The sequence below is a fragment of the Canis aureus genome, chromosome 33 (assembly GCF_053574225.1).
Source record: "Canis aureus isolate CA01 chromosome 33, VMU_Caureus_v.1.0, whole genome shotgun sequence".
NCBI lineage: Eukaryota > Metazoa > Chordata > Mammalia > Carnivora > Canidae > Canis > Canis aureus.
In genome coordinates this window covers 5355326-5376103 of record NC_135643.1, presented here as the reverse complement: position 1 = coordinate 5376103, position 20778 = coordinate 5355326, and the positions used below count along the sequence as shown (strand labels likewise).

At 37.5% G+C, this 20778-nt stretch overlaps 1 protein-coding gene across 16 annotated transcripts in view; it reads right to left on the bottom strand.

The window, feature by feature from the left end:
* The window catches only part of CFAP299 (cilia and flagella associated protein 299), a 625333-nt gene that overhangs the window by 95903 nt on the left and 508652 nt on the right, over positions 1–20778 (bottom strand). The gene's annotated exons all lie outside the window — the stretch shown is intronic.

The window sequence follows — 20778 nt, the reverse complement described above, 5'->3', positions numbered from 1 at the left end:
CAGAAAAAAAATACTTGAAGAAGTCTCACATCAGTGATCTAAGAAAAAAGGAAATAATAAAGATAAAAGTATAAATCAATAACCTTAAGTACAGTACAACAGAAAAATTTGAAGAAATTAAAAAGCTGGTTCCTCGAAAAGATAAAATAAAACTGAGAAGACTCCGGTAGGTTTGATCAAGAAAAAAGAGAAGGCATATCCTACAGATAGTAAAATGGATAATGAAGAAATTTTATGAGCAACTTCAAGTATAGAGTTGACAACTTAGATGAGACTGACAAATCCTTTCAAAGACACAAACTATCAAAGCTTAATTAAGGAAATAGATAACCTGAAGAGCCCTATATATAAATTCAAGCAGAGATGTTCACTGCCATTTGTCATTGGAGAGATGTAAAGTAAATCCACAACAGTCTACCACGACATTAGTGGTTCTCAGTAGAGACGATTGTATTTACCCTGAGGGGAACTTTGGCAATGTCTGCATACAATTTTGATCATTATAACTGGAGGGTTGCTAGTGGCATCTAGTTGGTAGAGGACAGGTATGCTTCTAAACATCTTACAATGAAGAGAACAAAAAAATCAGCGGTCTCTGAATATCCGTAGTGCTGAGCTTAAGAAAGTTGACGGACACACACACACACACGAATAGCTAAAATTAAAAGTACTTAAAATACCTATGTTGGCAAGAGTGTTGAGCAAAAGGAATTCATAAAACACTGATAGAAGTGAAAAGTGTTGCACTGTCTTTGGAGAATAGTTTGGCGGTTTCTTATAATGTTAAACATGAGCCTACTGTATTTAACAATCCCACTGTAGGTATTTACGTAAGGAAAATGAAAACTTCTGTTTACACAAAGACTTGTGTGTGTTCATATCCATTTTATTCAGATTAGTTACAAACTGGGAGGAACTCAAACCTCCATCAACTAGTAAATGAGTAAACAGACTGTGTGTGTGTATCTACTTATACACACACATATATACATATAGATACATATACATATACACATACTACATATACACATATATAAATACTCCTAGACAATGAAAAGGAGTAAGTTACTGATACATACAACAGCATGGGTGAACCACAACAGCATTAACCTAAGTGAAAGAAGTCATAACTCAAAGACTACTTTTTAAGATTTAGTTTATATGAAATTTAAGAGAAATACATACTATAGTACCAAAAAAGCAGAACAATGGGGCTAGAGCGAGGGTTAGGGATTGAGGGTGAAAGTTATGTTTTAGTGGATGAGGAAAATGTTCTGTATCTTCATTGTGGTAGTATTTGCATGCCTGTATACATTTGCTGAAACTCATGAATTGCACACTTTACAATCAGGAAGTTTCATTGTATGTGGATCACATGTCAAAATAATTTGATTAAAGTAAAAAAAGAAAAAAGAAAAAAGAAAGAGACCTGTCCACACATAGTCAAGTGTCATGGGGTGCCTGTGTGGCTCAGTCAGTTGAGCATCTGATTCTTGATTTCAGCTCAGGTCATGGGAACTCCTCTTATAGCTATGAGTTTCAGAACCACGTGGTGTCTGTCAAGATTGGGGATCCTCCTTCGCAGGTGGGATCTACCTGCATCTACAATGTCAGCTCTCTCTGCCTTCTCAGCCATAGTGCACACCACCTGCCTCTTCTCCACAAAATCACTTCCACATGGAAGCAGAGAAAGCCTATCTCATAGTGAGAGTCCTAGCTGTCTGAAGTCCTAGCCGTGTCGTTGCTAGCAATTCAGATTTCAGAGCACATTGAAGCATATTAAATGGAAGTTGGAGCTGAAAACAAATGAGCCATTCCAAAATGTCCACCATAATTCCCCAGCTCATCTTCGAATAGTGATTGGCTAGACTGTGCCCTGCTTAACATGTAATCTGTATTTTCTTCCTTCTCATTTGGGATTTCTTCCTTGTTGCCTCTGAAATTGTCCCTTTCTCACTATTAAGTCTTTCTTTCTTTCTTTCTTTCTTTCTTTCTTTCTTTCTTTCTTTCTTTCTTTCTTTCTTTCTTTCTTCTTTTTCTTGTTCTTCTTTCTTTTCTTTCTCTTTCTTTCTTTTTTCTTTCTTTCTTTCTTTCTTTCTTTCTTCTTTCTTTCTCTTTCTTTCTTTCTTTCTTTCTTTCTTTCTTTCTTTCTTTCTTCTTTCTTTCTCTTTCTTTCTTCTTTCTTTCCTTTCATTTTTTTTTTTAAAGATTGTATGTATTTATTCATGAGACACACACAGAGAGGCAGAGACACAGGCAGAGGGGGAGGCAGGCTCCCAATGGGGAGCCTGATGCAGGACTCGATTCCAGGACCCCGGGACCATGACCTGAGCTGAAGACAGACGCTCACCCACGGAGCCACCCAGGCGCCCCAATAGTCTATTTCAAGTGAAGCTCTCCGTAAAGAGATGTTCTGCCTATTTCATTTTCTATAGTATTTCATGCTCTTTATTTTTTTTAAGATTTCATTTCATTTATACGAGAGAGAGAGCACGCACAAGTCGGGGGAACCGCAGAGAGGAAGGAGAAGCAGACTCCCCGTTGAGCAGGGAGTGCGATGTGGGGCTGGATCCCAGGACCCTGGGATCACGACCTGAGCTGAATGCAGACTCCTTAGGTACAGAGGAGCAGAGCCTACATCCCAGGGAACCCCATGCTTTGGAGAGCCTTTCTAAATAGCTCTCTAAGTGCCCTTTCAGTGGCACCTAGTCGTGGGGACCCACCGCAGTAGGTAATTCTATATGGGTGGAGAATCCGATCACACTAGGACCTCTGTCCTCCCTGCTACCCGTTTTGGCCCTTCTTGGTGCTCTATGACACATTATCCCTGCCAGCTGCCTGTGGAGTCTACCAGAAGAATCAAGGAGCCCCAGAACTTGCACCTCTGCGTTCTTCCTGGACCCTTCGGCTGGGCTCCTATTCCAGAAAGGTGGTTTGGTTAATGAATGGCTCCCACTGGCTGTCACAACAGTTCCCTTAGAGGATCGTGGGAGATTGTGTTGCCAGATAAGCCTGAAGTTTGATTTTGAGTGATTCTTACATTGAACACAAGAAGTGTTCAGGACAGCGGGTGCATCATCTCTCCTCTGTGTTGGGACTGCACTTTCATCGGGTCCTCCACAGGCCCGGGGCAAGGAGGGAAGCAGTGTTCCAGGGGTGGCCCGCCTATCTCTTCCAAGGGCTTCTGACACTGTTGCTCAGCCATGCTTATTTGCTTTTCCAATTGATGTCCTCTCTGGGCTCTGGTCGATTACGAAGATGTTGTGTTCTCCTTGGGTCCGTCTTATGTTATGTGGGCCTAGGAAAGTACTGTCCTCGCTTGCTCTGCCCATAAGCCCCTCACTTCTCCTTCTGGTGTAAGGGGTGGAAAGCAGTGTGTGCTGATTACTTGATGCTTAAGTATTCTCTAACAGAAACCTAAACATTAATTTTGCTCTGGACACAGAATAAGATCTTGGAGAAGAGGCACTGTATCTTCAATGTCTTTTGCATTATTCACTGCGTCAGGCTCTCTATTAGGCACTAATGAAACATTACATTATGGTTTTATTTATTTTTTCTCTGACAGATTGATTGAAGGGTCCATAAAATACTTGATATTTTCAATAAGTCAATCATTCCATTTAAGGGTCTGGATGCTTAGTATTTGCTCTCTAAAATTGACTATTAAATAATATTAACTTATTACCTTACTTTTTTGGAAATCATTCTCCCCTTGTAGTACTTATAATATTGTGCAGATTCTGAGAGAAGGAATTCTGATTCCTTTCTTTGATATAGTGACATGGTTTTAAAGGTTGGTGTGATGTACTTTAGTATGACATGAAAGTCATCACGAGATTTATGGAATTGATCAGAATCTTATTGCAGCCAATTTTTTACCTAAAAACCTATGCTTGAAATCAATTTGGATGATGAATGCACTCAAATTTCCTCTTAGCATACAGACAAATAAATGGTAAAAACAACAAAAAACAACCCCCCCCTCCCCCAAAAGCATGACAAAAAAACCCAAACCATTTGGAATAGATACCAGGCTCCAGATCTATCAAAATACTGTTAGTAGTAAAATTAAACCAAAATTTTTTTGTTTCCTTTTTTCAGTCAGCACACTCACTTGCATATATGATGTAAATATTTTTGTAAACTGATTTGTATTTATGTCAGAATAATGTCTTTGGATGTGAGTTTTGCAGAATACATTGGGAGGAATGTGTGAGTGAAAAAGGTAGAGAAGGGCAGAAAAAAGAATGGTGATAGAAAAGATACAGAAGATGGCTTAGAAAACTCAAAATTAAACAAAAACAAGATAAACCCTGAAATAATGAAACAGACCAGAGATATTGGAACATAGAATGGGACAACTTATGTTTCATTTTATTTAAATACTTTGTAGTTCTCAATTGTAAATGCTTAAATATTTTAAATACAAATATTTTAAGAGTAAAATGTTGAGTTTGAAGTGAGTCAAGAAATTGAAAGCCAAGGATTAGGAAAAGCTTATTAAGATAAGGGTTATTGAACATATGCCAAGTTATCCAAATTATTATTTTTTTAAAATCTGGAAGCACTTCTGGTAATCTGTTTTGAGAACTGGAAAGGATGGCACAAATGTTGTAGAGAACTCTGAGTTCATATTTCCCAGGCTATTCTACTTATAGAATAGCCAATAATAACAATGATCTGTTTTAATGAAATCGATAACTTATATAAAATAAACTATTTGTAGATAAAGTTCAGATGTAAACTTTGGTGTATTGATCTGTTAGTCTAAGAGGACTTTTTATGACTGAACATGTATTTTATTTTTCTGAATCTTTTCTTCACATATTTGTTTTAGTTGTAAATATGAATTGGTGAACTTGATCATGCATGAATTAACTCAAGTGATTGTTATTCAAAACATAGTAAATAATAGGTTGTTTGAATTCCATTTATGGTTTCCAAAAAAAAATATTTTAATTTGAGCCATTAAAAAAAACCTGTTATTGCTGCAAGCCTGTTTCCAAAAAATACTGAAATTGAATAAAGGATTTAAAAGCATCTGGTTTTCTAAATTTTATGTAACCCATTTGTGCCTTTTAAAATCACAGAGATAAAAAAAAAAAATAAAAAAAAATAAAAAAATAAAATCACAGAGATTTTATTGTTTTAGAATATCAAAATATTTCAGTCTGTGAAAGAGAATAAGAATTTAAAAATTATGGTAAGTTATTTTTCCACTTGAAGTTTAAGAAAGGTAAGGCATAATGCAAAAAACTTTCTCAGAAAGGAAAATTTTGAACTGTAAGGCATATACTGCATATTACATTTCTCATTTAAATGTTTTCTGGGGGAATGCCTGTGTAGCTCAGTGGTTGAGCATCTGCCTTCGGTCCAGGGCTTGATCCCAGAGTCCTGGGATCTAGTTGTGCATCGAACTACCTGCATGGAGCCTGCTTCTCCCTCTGCCAATGTCTCTGCCTCTCTGTGTCTCATGAATAAATAAATAGAATCTTTCAAAAAAAATGTTTTCTGGGATTCTAAAATTACATATTAGTGATACATATTTCTTTGAAATATTAGGCCATTACATAATAGATTTATGCCCCATATCTGTTTAGAATAATAATTATGAATTTATCATTAAAATTATTATAATAATTAAATTACAGATTTTAATCTGGTGCTAAAGCTAAAAACTAACTCTTATAACAAATATCCAGATAAACTCTTGTAGAAAATACTGAACTCTGCAATGAGCCACCCTAGACACTTACTGAAGCTTGGTGCCTGCTGAACCCAATGTAGTTAGTTTTTAGTATTCAAGTAATAGAAAAATAAAGGCAATTGATAAGATAGATGTGTGAATTTAAATTCACAACTGCCACTGTGGATGTTTATTCTAAGTAAGTGATTACAGGTTTTGCATTTGTAAAATTGGGGAGAACTGTGAGAATTACAGAAAGATCTGCAGGTATTTTGGAGAGTACAAAGCCCTTAGCATGATATGAGATGACCCAGTTTTGGGAGACATAATGTCAGTGTTATCATATGACTCATTGCTTGAGCGTTCAGATCAGGTGGCACTAAGGCAAAATATGCATATGTGTCTGTGTGTTTGTGTGCACATAGGAGCATGAATGTTTGTAAATTTAAAATGTACTTCCAAACATTTGGATTAAATCCAGAGTTAGGTTTTTTATATAGATCAAACACAAGAGTAAAGCAGTAATGAGAGAGGTGAGCATTAGTACCTAAGGGTAACATGAACCAACCTGCAATCTGCTGTTGTAAATACATCTACTGACAATTAACCTTAGCAGCATTACCCGAGGCATGGTACACTAATACCAACAAGGCAATTTGGCTTGCACACTAACTTCCAAAGGACATTTTGACCTGGAGATGTAATGAGAAGCAGTACTTAAGGAAATGCTTTCTCTCTGGTGACTCTAATGGGTAGGGGCAGGTGCATCACCAAAGCAGAGTATGCAAGAATAAGATTCTGGCATGAAAGCAACTCTATCTTGGATCACTTCACTAATTTTTTCCAAGCCTTGTTACTTAAGCAGGTAGGAATGTCATATTAAATCCATATTCTCAAAATATTAAACAAGAAGTGGGGGAGAACAAAACCTGCACTCAGAAAAAAATGTTTGTAAAGCTTAAACTCTATGGGACATCCTATGAGCAAAATAAATTAAGCATTATTGACTTTGTGTTTTGCAGCAATTTACAGAGCTTTGATAAATGTAGCCCGCAGGATTTGTCCATGACTTGCAGTCAAGCTGTCATCGGATACAGGCGTAAAGTGTCTCAACTGCAACACCACAGTTCATTACACGCTGACTTCGTGGCTATCATGGACCGTTGAGAGAACAGAAGAGTTTGTGACTTGAGAAATTCAAACACCCATGAACAAGACACTCCAGGCTTCTGGAGCAAAATCTGAAAACACTTTGCTTTTGCCTGCTAATCTTGGGATGAAAATACATACACAGAAATAATGAAAATCGCAGGGATGAGTGTTTTGCCATAGAGAAAGTGCACTGAAAGCCAAGGGGAACTAACAGAACCATTCTTGCATTGCAGCAAGGTGCTGGGATGCAGAGTCCCTTCAGCTTCCTAGCAGTTTTCTCTAAGCCGACTTGATGCTTTTTTGGCACCAATCTAGGTGAGGGAGATACAGAGTGAAAACACTGTCAGGAGATTTCTTTGAGATCTCACTGCTGTGCACATCCAAGTCTTTAGAATTCTGGTCTCTTCAAAACATATATATTTTCTGGTTAAGATTATTTAAATGATTAGAAGGAGCAATGGAAATCGGCCCAGCAGTCTCAGTTCAGGAGCAGGAATTAGTTGGCAGTCCACAGTTATGGGCAAGCTTCCTGGTAAGTTTGGTCTAATAGCTATTTTCTTTTATTCCTAGTTTTTTCACTGAATGGGCTAGATTCAAATATATTGACCATTAACTTGATGGGTTAAAATGATCAAATGGTTGAAATACTGAAAATTGGCAGTCAAGTAATAAATAGGTTTGCATTGCAACAAAAGTAAGACTGTTAGTTAAATTAAGCTTTTCCAGTTTTTCCCAATCTCCAGAAATAGGGACCTTAATATAAAAAGGATAGGGAGTGGGAATAGTGTGTCTTTTAAAAATGGTCTTGTTTTGACTTAAACAATTGGATTGTGTTTTTATTACGAACTTTTTTCATGCAAAATCTCATGAGCTCACACATACTTTAAATATCATAAAGCAAGGTATTCAAACAAAAGCTTATCCTCTTGCAAAACACTTCTTATTCATCTCCCAAAGTAAAATATTTTTTCTCGTATTTTTAACACGTGCTTTTTATTACCTGTGACAAAGGCTTAGGCTATTCATTGCTTGCTTCTTATGGCACATATCACAAGGTTCCCTGGGGATTAGTATCAGTTTCACCGCAGACCAGAAGGTTCAAGTTCTTCTCACTAAGATGTATACACGCATGCTTTTTAATTATTAGGCCTTTTTTTTTTTTTAAAGATTTTGTTATTCATTCATGAGAGAGAGAGAGAGAGAGAGAGAGGCAGAGACATAGGCAGAGGGAGAAGCAGGCCTCCCACAAGGAGCCCGATGCAGGACTAGATACCAGAACCCCGGGATCACGACCTGAGCCAAAGGCAGACACTCAACCTCTGACCTACCGGGCATCCCTATTGTTAGGCTTTTGTCACGCATCCCAATGTGTTGTCTCAAGAGTTAGGCCATGCTGTGGGACACCACCAAGGGATGCTTTCCTGGAAGCAGGCTGACCTAAAGCCTAAAGCAAACATGCTGATGGGCCCCTCATCCTCTTTATCTGGGTTCAATCTCTAATATTGGTCCCTCCAGATCTTATCATACCAGTTGAGGAAGATCAAACTGCAAAGAAAAATCCTTCAAGGAAAATGTGGGGGGGAAACAGCATTTTCTTTGCCAGGGTATGAAAGAGAAAGATGAAATTACCCAATTTAGAACTTCTTAAGAAGCCTTTCTCATAGTACCCAAGCAAAAGGCACTCACCTGCCAATCTAACTGGGGCCTTGGGGTGGGATGCCATGAGGTGGAAAGAGGCAGGTGTCTTTATGTCTTTGTTCCAGCAAACCTCACTCATTGACTTGTGAATATGCACTCCAAGACTCTTGAAAAAGCTGAAACTGTTCCCAGCTTGACTCTGAACCATTTCTTCAGAAGCAATGTTTGGAGCCAGAGCTCCTCAGGCCAAAAATATTCATTCCTCCAGTCATATCCTAGCATTAAGCCAGGTAACACTTAGCATCATGGTTGGCAGAGAGTAATAATTGCAACGTTTCCAAAAACAATATATTCAAAACTAGGAAACTATTCTTTGTTCCTTTACTTTCATAGATAATTAAGTAATTGCATTTCACAGTTTTTGCTCCAAATATAATCTAAAGCATACAGGTAAATTATGAGAATTATTTTAAGATAACGTTTTAAATAACATACCTTCATGAAGTGTATAATCAAATAAACAGTGATAGATTTTCTCCTAAGTGTATATGTCTTTGGGAAGTTCAGAGAATGCTTCTCCATGCTCCTGATCAGGTACAAATTTAAATTTAATTTTATTTTCTACGAATCTCTATATAAATGAAGGAAATAATATCAAGTTTCTTGAGACCAATGATTATGTGTTACATTATTGTCTGTTATGGGTAATTAAAATTATTTAATGGATTTCATTGTGAAATGACTGATAGCCCCCTGATAATATGTTTGAGAGACTTCCTTACAGCAATTGAAATAATTATTCTAACAAAGATTTTCTTAGAGCTATTGAAAAAATTTTGCGTAAGACCAGGATCAAAATTTTGAAAAAAGCTGTATTAGGATCTACATATTTATCTATATTTGTTTCTATATTGATATCAATTTTAATATTGCTAATATTAATATTAATTCTATGTATCTCAATATCTATTCCAACATATGTCTATATATCAATATTAGTATATATTTCTACATATTAATATATCTATATTTGTTTCTATGTAGATATCAATTTAATATCAGTAATTACATACCACCACAAATAAAGGAATACTAGAAAGAAAAAAATCCAGACAAAAGTAATATCTCAGAATGATTTCTAATAAAAATTTCTCATGATAAAGTTCTTTACATTTGATTTCAATTTTTTTCTATATAACTGATGGAACTAGAAATTTCGCCTTCTGGATAATAAGTAGAGTTAGCTTTCTCCCTTTTCCATTCTCCAAGTTCTCTGGAATTTTAGGCACTTTTTTGGGCCAGTAGGAAAAAAAAATCTCTGCTTGGACTATGCAGACTAATAATACAAGTATGGACAACATTGAGGACTTCTTACCCCTAGCCCATCCGCAGACAAGACATGACATGATTTCTAAGGTCAGGATGTCCCAGTGTGGCAAGAGTCATCAAGACAGAAGATGTTTGCAACATTCCATAGTTTATCCCCCAAAAGATAGGAAACCTTCCAATGTCATCTCCCCAAAGATTTAGGTTCTCCCACTTTGTCTTTGCCATGTAATTCATTTAAAAGGCTCATCTTTGAGGATTTCTAAGAGTCTAGTAAATTATAATGACCTGGTTATACTGTAATGCTCTATGAGAAATTATACTAAAATATTTAAATAATCTTACTTTCTTTGCAGCATAATATTCATTGACACATATTTATAATATGTATACATACATGGCATATTTATGTGTGTGCATATATACATATGTATACATACATATGTCAACAAACCACTGCCGTAATGTCTTACATATTCCATTCTATAAAAATAATGTATTCTCTGATTTGAACAGTAATAAAATCGAATTGGAGGTAAAAAGTAGTTTATCATTTTCTTTTAAAAAAAAGACTTTATTTATTTATTCATGAAAAACAGAGTGAGAGGCAGAGACACAGGCAGAGAGAGAAGCAGGCTCCATGCAGGGAGCCCGATGTGGGACTTGATCCCAGGATTCCAGGATTCCAGGATCACGCTCTGGGCCAAAGGCAGGTGTTAAATCCCTGAGCCACCCAGGAATCCTTATCATCTTCTTTAAAAATAACTTCAAACAGTCTGCATTTACAAAGTGATGCTCTTTTGAAATAATCTCTTCTGTGGTTAGCAAAACAGCCATTTTTTCATCAAAGACTGATAATATATTGCAGTCCTAACTAGAGATTTCCTAAATCGGTTTAAAAAATATTACTAAAAATCAGGAGCTATCCTCTGCCATAAATTTACTGTAGATGTGCAGATGGTTGGGGCAGATCTTCTTTCCATACTGGCTACAGAGAAAGAAAGGGCTCTGAGTTGCCATGTCCTGCTACTTCTCCTACCTTAGGAAAAATATTCAAACTTTTTTTGTTTATAAATTTATATTTTATTGGTGTTCAACTTGCCAACATACAGAATAACACCCAGTGCTCATCCCGTCAAGTGCTCCCCTCAGTGCCCGTCACCCAGACACCTCCACCCCCTGCCCTCCTCCCCTTCCACCACCCCTAGTTCGTTTCCCAGAGTCAGGAGTCTCTGGGAAATTATAATTTCCCTCTGATATTTCCTCTAATATCTCTGATATTTCCCACTCATTTTTTCTCCTTTCCCCTTTATTCCCTTTCACTATTTTTTATATTCCCCAAATGAATGAGACCATATAATGTTTGTCCTTCTCCGATTGACTTATTTCACTCAGCATAATACCCTCCAGTTCCATCCACATCAAAGCAAATGGTGGGTATTTGTCGTTTCTAATGGCTGAGTAATATTCCATTGTATACATAAACCACATCTTCTTTATCCATTCATCTTTCGATGGACACCGAGGCTCCTTCCACAGTTTGGCTATTGTGGACATTGCTGCTAGAAACATCGGGGTGCAGGTGTCCCGGTGTTTCATTGCATCTGTATCTTTGGGGTAAATCCCCAACAGTGCAATTGCTGGGTCACAGGGCAGGTCTATTTTTAACTCTTTGAGGAACCTCCACACAGTTTTCCAGAGTGGCTGCACCAGTTCACATTCCCACCAACAGTGGAAGAGGGTTCCCCTTTCTCCACATCCTCTCCAACATTTGTGGTTTCTTGCCTTGTTAATTTTCCCCATTCTCACTGGTGTGAGGTGGTATCTCATTGTGGTTTTGATTTGTATTTCCCTGATGGCCAGTGATGTGGAGCATTTTCTCATGTGCATGTTGGCCATGTGTATGTCTTCCTCTGTGAGATTTCTCTTCATGTCTTTTGCCCATTTCATGATTGGATTGTTTCTTTGCTGTTGAGTTTAATAAGTTCTTTATAGATCTTGGATACTAGCCCTTTATCTGATATGTCATTTGCAAATATCTTCTCCCATTCTGTAGACTGTCTTTTAGTTTTGTTGACTGTATCTTTGCTGTGCAGTCATCAACAACCTCCTAAGACACAAAAGTCCAGGGCCAGATGGCTTCCCTGGGGAATTCTATCAAACGTTTAAAGAAGAAACCATACCTATTCTACTAAAGCTGTTTAGAAAGATAGAAAGAGTTGGAATACTTCCAAAGTCGTTCTATGAGGCCAACATCACCTTAATTCCAAAACCAGACAAAGACCCCACCAAAAAGGAGAATTACAGACCAATATCTCTGATGAACATGGATGCAAAAATTCTCAACAAGATACTAGCCAATAGGATCCAACAATACATTAAGAAGATTATTCATCATGACCAAGTAGGATTTATCCCTGGGATGCAAGGCTGGTTCAACACTCGTAAAACAATCAATGTGATTCATCATATCAGCAAGAGAAAAACCAAGAACCCTATGATCCTCTCATAAGATGCAGATAAAGCATTTGACAAAATACAGCATCCATTCCTGATCAAAACTCTTTAGAGTGTAGGGATAGAGGGAACATTCCTTAACATCTTAAAAGCCATCCACGAAAAGCCCACAGCAAATATCATTCTCAATGGGGAAGCACTGGGAGCCTTTCCCCTAAGATCAGGAACAAGACAGGGATGTCCACTCCCACCACTGCTATTCAACATAGTACTGGAAGTCCTAGCCTCAGCAATCAGACAACAAAAAGAAATAAAATGCATTCAAATTGGCAAAGAAGAAGTCAAACTCTCCCTCTTCACCGATGACATGATACTCTACATAGAAAACCCAAAAGACTCCACCCCAAGATCGCTAGAACTCATACAGCAGTTTGGCAGTGTGGCAGGATACAAAGTCAATGCCCAGAAGTCAGTGGCATTTCTATACACTAACAATGAGACTGAAGAAAGAGAAATTAAGGAGTCAATCCCATTTACAATTGCACCCAAAAGCATAAGATACCTCAGAATAAACCTAACCAAAGAGGTAAAGGATCTATACCCTCAAAACTATAGAACACTTCTGAAAGAAATTGAGGAAGTTGCAAAGAGATGGAGAAATATTCCATGCTCATGGATTGGAAGAATTAATATTGTGAAAATGTCAATGTTACCCAGGGCAATTTACACATTTAATGCAATCCCTATCAAAATACCATGGGCTTTCTTCAGAGAGTTGGAACAAATTATTTTAAGATTTGTGTGGAATCAGAAAAGACCCCGAATAGCCAGGGGAATATTAAAAAAGAAAACCATATCTGGGGGCATCACAATGCCAGATTTCAGGTTGTACTACAAAGCTGTGGTCATCAAGACAGTGTGGTACTGGCACAAAAACACACACATAGATCAGTGGAACAGAATAGAGAACCCAGAAGTGGACCCTGAACTGTATGGTCAACTAATATTTGACAAAGGAGAAAAGACTCTCCACTGGAAAAAAGATAGTCTCTTCAATAAATGGTGCTGGGAAAATTGGACATCCACATGCAGAAGAATGAAACTAGACCACTTTCTTGCACCAGACAAAGATAAACTCAAAATGGATGAAAGATCTAAATGTGAGACAAGATTCCATCAAAATCCTAGAGGAGAACACAGGCCACACCCTTTTTGAACTTGGCCACAGTAACTTCTTGCAAGATACATCCATGAAGGCAAGAGAAACAAAAGCAAAAATAAACTATTAGGACTTCATCAAGATAAGAAGCTTTTGCACACCAAATGCCTTTAAACGGGCTTTAATCAATATGAGTTGAAGAACCAAGGCAAAGGCTCTCCTTTAATGGACTCATTTCATGTATTCACACATAAAAAGAAAAGATTCAAGATTTCTCAGTGGTATCTGAATAAACTTCAAGCCTTTTTTCCTTACTTCCTCCCTTTCCACCTTCCTTCCCTTTTCTTTCTTTTCCTTCCTTCCTCCCAGCTTCTTTCCTTCGTCCTCTCCTTCTCCCTTCTTTTCTTTTTCCCTTCCTTTCATTTTGTTTCATTTCCTTTCCCTTCCTTTCCTTTCCATGTTCATTTCTCTGCACTGTCTTGATAGTGCATCATAGTCAAAAGACTGAGGTCTTTTCTGGACCCAGAAAGATTCTGACCCAGAATCCTCTATCGTTTGTTTATTTATTTTTTAAAAAGATTTCATTCATTTATTAATGAGAGGCACAGAGAGAAAAAGAGAGGCAGAGACACAAGCAGAGGGAGAAGCAGGCTCCACCCGGGGTCTCCAGGATCAGGCCCTGAGCTGAAGGCGGCGCTAAACCGCTGAGCCACCCGGGCTGCCCTCCTCTATCGTTTAAACAGGAAAATCCCAAAGGTTTGACACTACAGACTTCCCAGTTAGGTGGAAGATAATGAATAAGATTATGGGAACTAATAAGACGGTATGGTATAGCGGCATTCCCAGTGACTTGCCTTTTCGTGTTGGACTTGTTTATTGCTTTCCTTATATTTCCTTTCCTTTCCTATAACTAAATAACATCTAATTCTGCTAATGTGGGAAAGGCAGGCAAAGAATTATATTAATTGTTTCTGAAGTCAAATACTCAGGAAAACTCAGTTAGGTTTGACTACTATTGAGAAATACTCAGCTGGGTTTGACTACTTCAGTTGAACATGCTTAGGACTGGGTGTGAAATCTCCATATGTTCCTGGATCTTCCCATAGAAATAGTCAAGGATCAGGCAAAACTGAATCAGGGTTTCTGTTTCATCCTTTTCAAGTTAGTCCATGGATATAAACTGAGATATCATTAAATTGAACTAAATTATTTAGTCCTTTTAAAATGACCCATTTTTACTTCTAAAAGTAGGGACAGGGAAAATGTAAAAGAATACACAGATTTTCTCTTTTCAACAAAATCTTTAAGGTCAGTTTGATTTTTCAAAATGTCCTGGTTTGAAATTTATGTGACATTTTGTAATATTTGAAAATGAAATCCTATATTGTTTGAAGAAACTGGTTTCACATTGTTTCATTCAATTTCGTAAAATTGGAGATGAAATGAATTTAATTTTATAAGTAGTTTGGCAGTTGAAGTTTTAAAGTTCAAGCAATAAGCCCTGGTGTCTCACATTCTCCCATGCATTCCTTTTATGTAACAAACTAGAACCAAGTGGGAATTCAATAATACAAAGAAAACTGTTTCTATACTAATGCCAGATGGAAATTCAGAGACTCTGTACATATCGCACGCTATATTTTTGGATACTTATGAAAACAATGAAAGTAAGCTTATACCAAAATTTTAATTATTCTCTTTCACTTCATGCTGTGAGATGGAATTTGACTTGGAAAATACTTATGAAAATGTTCTCCTGTTATCTGACAGTTTCAAATCTAGTGAAAACTCTGTCTTACCACCAAAGCAAATTTTGTCAATTGATGGCAAATATCCAGACTTAAAATACAATATAATAAAATAGTATAAATACAATAATCTCTTGACAGAATTGCTATAGTATTAATGGCCAGTTCAGTTTCAAAACTATTGTGCCAGATACCGGAGTTATTAAAAAGTAAAAATTAACCCCAAAGCAAAAGCAATCAATATACAACTAACTTTTCTCTTTATTTGGATTGTTTTCCACAATGTTAAGGTGTTTTACAAGTAAATATTTTAATTTTTTATTTTTTTATAAAGATTATTTATTTATTTATTTATTTATTTATTTATTTATTTAGAGAGCACACATGAGAAGGGAGAGGGGCAGAAGGAGAGAGAGAGAGAGAAAATTTTAAGCAGGCTCCCTTCTCAGAGCCCTATGCAGGGATCGATCCCAGTATCCTGAGATCATGACCTGAACTGAAATCAAGTGTCAGACGCTTAACCGACTAAACCACCCAGGCACCCCATAAGTAAATATTTTAAGTAAAACCTTGATATCTGAGATTTTTCAACATTGAGTGCTGGCTTTGGCAGCATATATACTGAAATTATTCAAAATTGGGTGAAAGATTTCCTTAGTAAAAATTACTCATTTCATCCAAACATTCAAGTAACATATTTTTATTTATTAAATAAATAAATAGATGCCAGGCCTTAGCTTAGCAACAGAGGTACAACTACATACACATAACATATTGCCCCACATTTCCCAAGAAGAGGACTTCTATAGGAGAGGTATGAATTGAAGGGTGACAAAGTGACTTCTCTGAGCCATGTGTTCCCAGGGGTAGGGTCCAGGCATTGAAAAGTCAGCACAGAGCTACTTGGAGCATTTTCTCTTTGATACATTGCCTTCACAAGGTAGCAGGTTAGCGAGATAGGGCTGCTGGGAACAAGGCCCAGAAATCTGGTTTAAACAAGCACTCCCGGTGATTCAGGGGCATGGTAAAGTTTAAGAACCACAGCTTGAACCAACTGTCTCAGAAAACAGTGCTTGGAATTGTTGGACCACCACTGACAAAGCTGACTTTGACTCCAGCAGGCTCTGGTTTTCCTCTACCTCTATCTTTGCTCTGTCAATTCTGCAGATAGCAATAGTGTGTAAAAATTTAATGTGCATCACATTGTGCCACTGCTAAAAACGCTCTGGTGGCTTCCTATTTTACTTGGAGTAAAAATGGTGTCCTTACACCTGGTAAGGCCTTACCTATGTGATGGTCTCCTGTTCTCTCTCTGACTCATCTCCTAGCCTGCTTGACCAGGGGCCTCCTGCTGCTCCTCACAGACTGCCTCAGGGCCTATGTCTTCTGCCTACACTGTCCCCCTGCCTGCTCCCCCTGGGGCTCACTTCCTTAGGTCTCTGTGCCTGTGCCAGCTTCCCAGTGAAGTCTTCCATGACCATCTTAATTTCAAATGGCAACCAGACATCCCCTTCCCTGCTTTGTTTCCCTCCACAGCACTTATCTTGCTCTGACATTTCATATAGATGTATAGATGCTGAACTTTCTACTTAACTACTTAACATAAATCCATATAACATATATGTGTATGTATACATACATATACATGGATAGATATATTTGTCATTGGTTTATTTTCTATCTCTTTCTACTGACTATAAACTCTATGAGAAAATGTTTACTTTTTTCTGGTAGTCGTATCCCTGGTCCTAGAACTTGGTGTGTGGAAGGTGTTTAGTCACTATCTGTTGAATGGCTCCCCATAGGGATTATTGTGTCAGTTACTGGGCAGTTACAGCCATGAGAGGGGAGGAGGTACAGATATTTCACACAGGAAACCTTCAACACTATGGTTGTTTCCATGCTGAAGAGCTCGCGGTAAACATGGCAAAATCATGTTGTAACTGATATAAAGGAAAAGAGGTAGACACAATGATATGGAATCATATTGGTGAACTCAGTACAGGCAATAGAAGAGTTTGGAAAAGAAGGTCACACTTGAATTTTGTCTTCAAGAAAGGATTCAGTGGGTGGAGAATGTGGGTATGGGTACTTCTGGTAGAGGGTCCTGAAAGATCAGGATATATCTAGGAAACAGTGAATGGTTCTTTGGAATTAAAGCATGAAGTGAAGTAGTTAGACACATGAAACAAGACAGAGACGTGGATCTGCATTTTTCATTTAATGGAAGGTTTTGATTGTTCTGAATCTTAAAAAAATGTTTAAGCACAATTCTGTCTTACTGACTGCTAATCTCAACTTTTGAAGTTTGAGATGATTTTTCTAACATGGAGAGTAAAATTTCTGCAGTAAGTGGGAATCAGGGTGGAAAGAGAGCAATAAATCTCTCTGTTAAGTTCAATTCCAGAATGGCTTCAGAATTCCCCCATAGGAAGTACTGTAGATAGATTTGGATTTAGTCCATGTGATTTCACTCTCCAGTTTTTTGCATGTTAACTCAGCCATAGACAAGGGAAAATGGCATAGATTGATGTGGGACTGTAATAATTAATTAGAGCAAGTGGACTAGTTTTTGCTTATCACGAAGTAAGCTAGCACTGTTTCTAAAATACAATGAAGTAAAGCAAAATACAGATTCTTGAGTCATATGTACAGATAGATAAATACACAGCATGCTGGAATGTTAAAAGAATCTGGGCTAGGGATTAGGAGACCTAGGATCTAGTCCCATTTCTGTTACATCTACTCTTTTGTGCTAAGCAAGCCATGAATCTTTTCATCTGTGAGATTTACACTCAAGAATCCTTGTATATCTATATTTCCAGTCATCAGTAAATTTCTAGTATTCCCCAAGTCATAAGTGTTGGACTTTTAAGCAGATTCTACCTGGAATGTATTGACTTATATGTATTCCAAGAATAGAAACCGATTTTGCCTACTACTTGTGAGAGCAAGATGTGTTCTCCAAGGTATCATGTTAATTTACTTTTTAAATTCCGTGATGGCTACAGATAAGGCATCCGAATGAAGGTGATCATGGGGAGCCCCCATTTGTTTTATTAATCCACAGGAGATGGTTATTATATAGCTGACACAAGGAAGGTTCAGGAGGGTGGAGATATTTCTTTGATGACCCCATTTCTTTTGGTTACATACGACAAAATTACTTTTTCAATGAAAATAATGGGTCTGGCATTTTGTGGAATGGCCTGATTCTCCAGATTCTCTAGGAAACCAGGTCTGAGTTCTGAACAATACATAAGTACAATATTGGTGCAGTTTATTTGCACACTGGAGGTTGTCTATGATCCCTGATAGCTCCACACTATAACACTATTTGAATTCTGTTATGACAAATGCCATCTTTTCTTCTTTTTTTAAAAATTTTTATTTATTTATGATAGTCACACACACACACAGAGAGAGAGAGAGAGAGAGAGGGGCAGAGACACAGGCAGAGGGAGAAGCAGGCTCCATGCACTGGGAGCCCAACATGGGATTTGATCCCGGGTCTCCAGGATCGCGCCCTGGGCCAAAGGCAGGCACCAAACCGCTGCGCCACCCAGGGATCCCCCATCTTTTCTTCTAATTTAGAAAATTAAATGAAAAAATTCTGGATACGAAGGTAAATTTGCTAATAGTCTTTGTCTATTAAACTATTTGTCTATTACAAATGTAAATTTTATACAAACAAGTAAGTTTGTATAAACACATAAATGTTAGTTCATACTAGTTCAGCTACTAAAAAAACGTTGCCAACAAATGAAAATCTTTTTGGAGGAGATATTTAGCAATTCTTTAACTGGGGTCAAACTGAGCATTATTAATAATGGGACAACTTGACATTAGGGGCTTCCTGATATGATGCAATATGAAGTTACTCACCAATAGAGAATTTTTAGTGAAAAAATATTTACACTTAATACAATCAAGCCTTTTGACTTATCTCCCATTTTAAAGAAAATACAGGGATGAGAGAAACAAAAGATACTACAAGGAAACATCTGAACAAATCCAGAACTCAGGACAATGTAAAAAGCAACTGGCCTTATCTCATTAAAAAGTCAGTATCATGACCAAGAGAAAAACCTTGTTGGGGTATACAGGGGAAGGTGATATCTAGAGTAAAAGACAGTCAAGAGACGTAAGTAAGTCAATCGGAGAAGGACAAACATTATATGTTCTCATTCATTTGGGGAATATAAATAATAGTGAAAGGGAATAGAAGGGAAGGGAGAAGAAATGGGTAGGAAATATCAGAAAGGGAGACAGAACGTAAAGACTCCTAACTCTGGGAAACGAACTAGGGGTGGTGGAAGGGGAGGAGGGCGGGGGGTGGGGGTGAATGGGTGACGGGCACTGAGGGGGGCACTTGACGGAATGAGCACTGGGTGTTATTCTGTAAGTTGGAAAATTGAACACCAATAAAAAATATATTTATATATAAAAAAAGAGACATAAGCAATGTAATTTCTGAACACTGACTGGATGATGCTTCACAAAACCAGTTATAAAACACATTTTGAAACAAGACAATGTGAATATGAGCTGGATATATTAGATGACAGTAGGAAATAATTACTAATTTTCTGATGTATGATAATAGTGATGTTATATAGGAGGATGTTCTTATTCTTGAGAGATGCATGGGAAATGTTTGGGGGTGAAATGTGCAAGCTATTTTAAAATGGTATATACACAGCAACATACTAAAGAAAGTTGAAGCAAATTTGAAAAATGTGAATAACTGTTTAGTCTAGGTGGTGACTATGCTGGTTTTTATTGTACTGTTATTTGAACTTTTCCAAAATTAAGATAACTTCATAATAAGCTGGAAGTGTTGTACGACAATTTAAATGTATTTAGTGCCACTGGACAGTACACTTAAAATGGTTACAATGCTACATTTTATGTTACATATACTTTACCAAAATTTTTAAATGTCACAAAAAAAAAATCTCACGTAAAGAATAGGCTTGGGATCCCTGGGTGGCTCAGCAGTTTAGCGCCTGCCTTTGGCCCAGGGTGTGATCCTGGAGTCCTGGGATCAAGTCCTGCATCTGGCTCTCCGCCTGGAGCCTGCTTCTCCATCTCCCTGTGTCTCTGCCTCTCTCTTTCTCTCTGTATCTCTCTCTCTGTCTCTCATGAATAAATAAAATATTAAAAAAAAGAATAAGCCTGGCATAATCACAGTAATTGTTGTCAATAAACTAGAGGTTGTCTCAGATCTCTAATTATTCACTTAAGGTTTACCCAGAGCATGATCTTCAGGGAAGCACATTCTAGACAATTAAAGAGACTACCAGATGATTGTTATGGTATTCCGATTTTTTAAAAATATTTTTATTTATTTATTTGACAGAGAAAGAGAGCATAAGCAGGGGGAGCAGCAGGCAGAGGGAGAGGGAGAAGCAGGCTTCCCATTAAGCAGGGAGCCCAGTGTGGGGCTTGATCCCAGGACCCTGGGGTCATGACCTGAGCTGAAGGCGGATGCTTAACTGACTGAGCCACCCAGGCACCCTTGATTTTTTTTTAAGCAATCAGCTAAACAGGGCTGAATAAAATTCTACCATAGAATAGTACAAGCAGATATTTCAGTAAGAATTCAG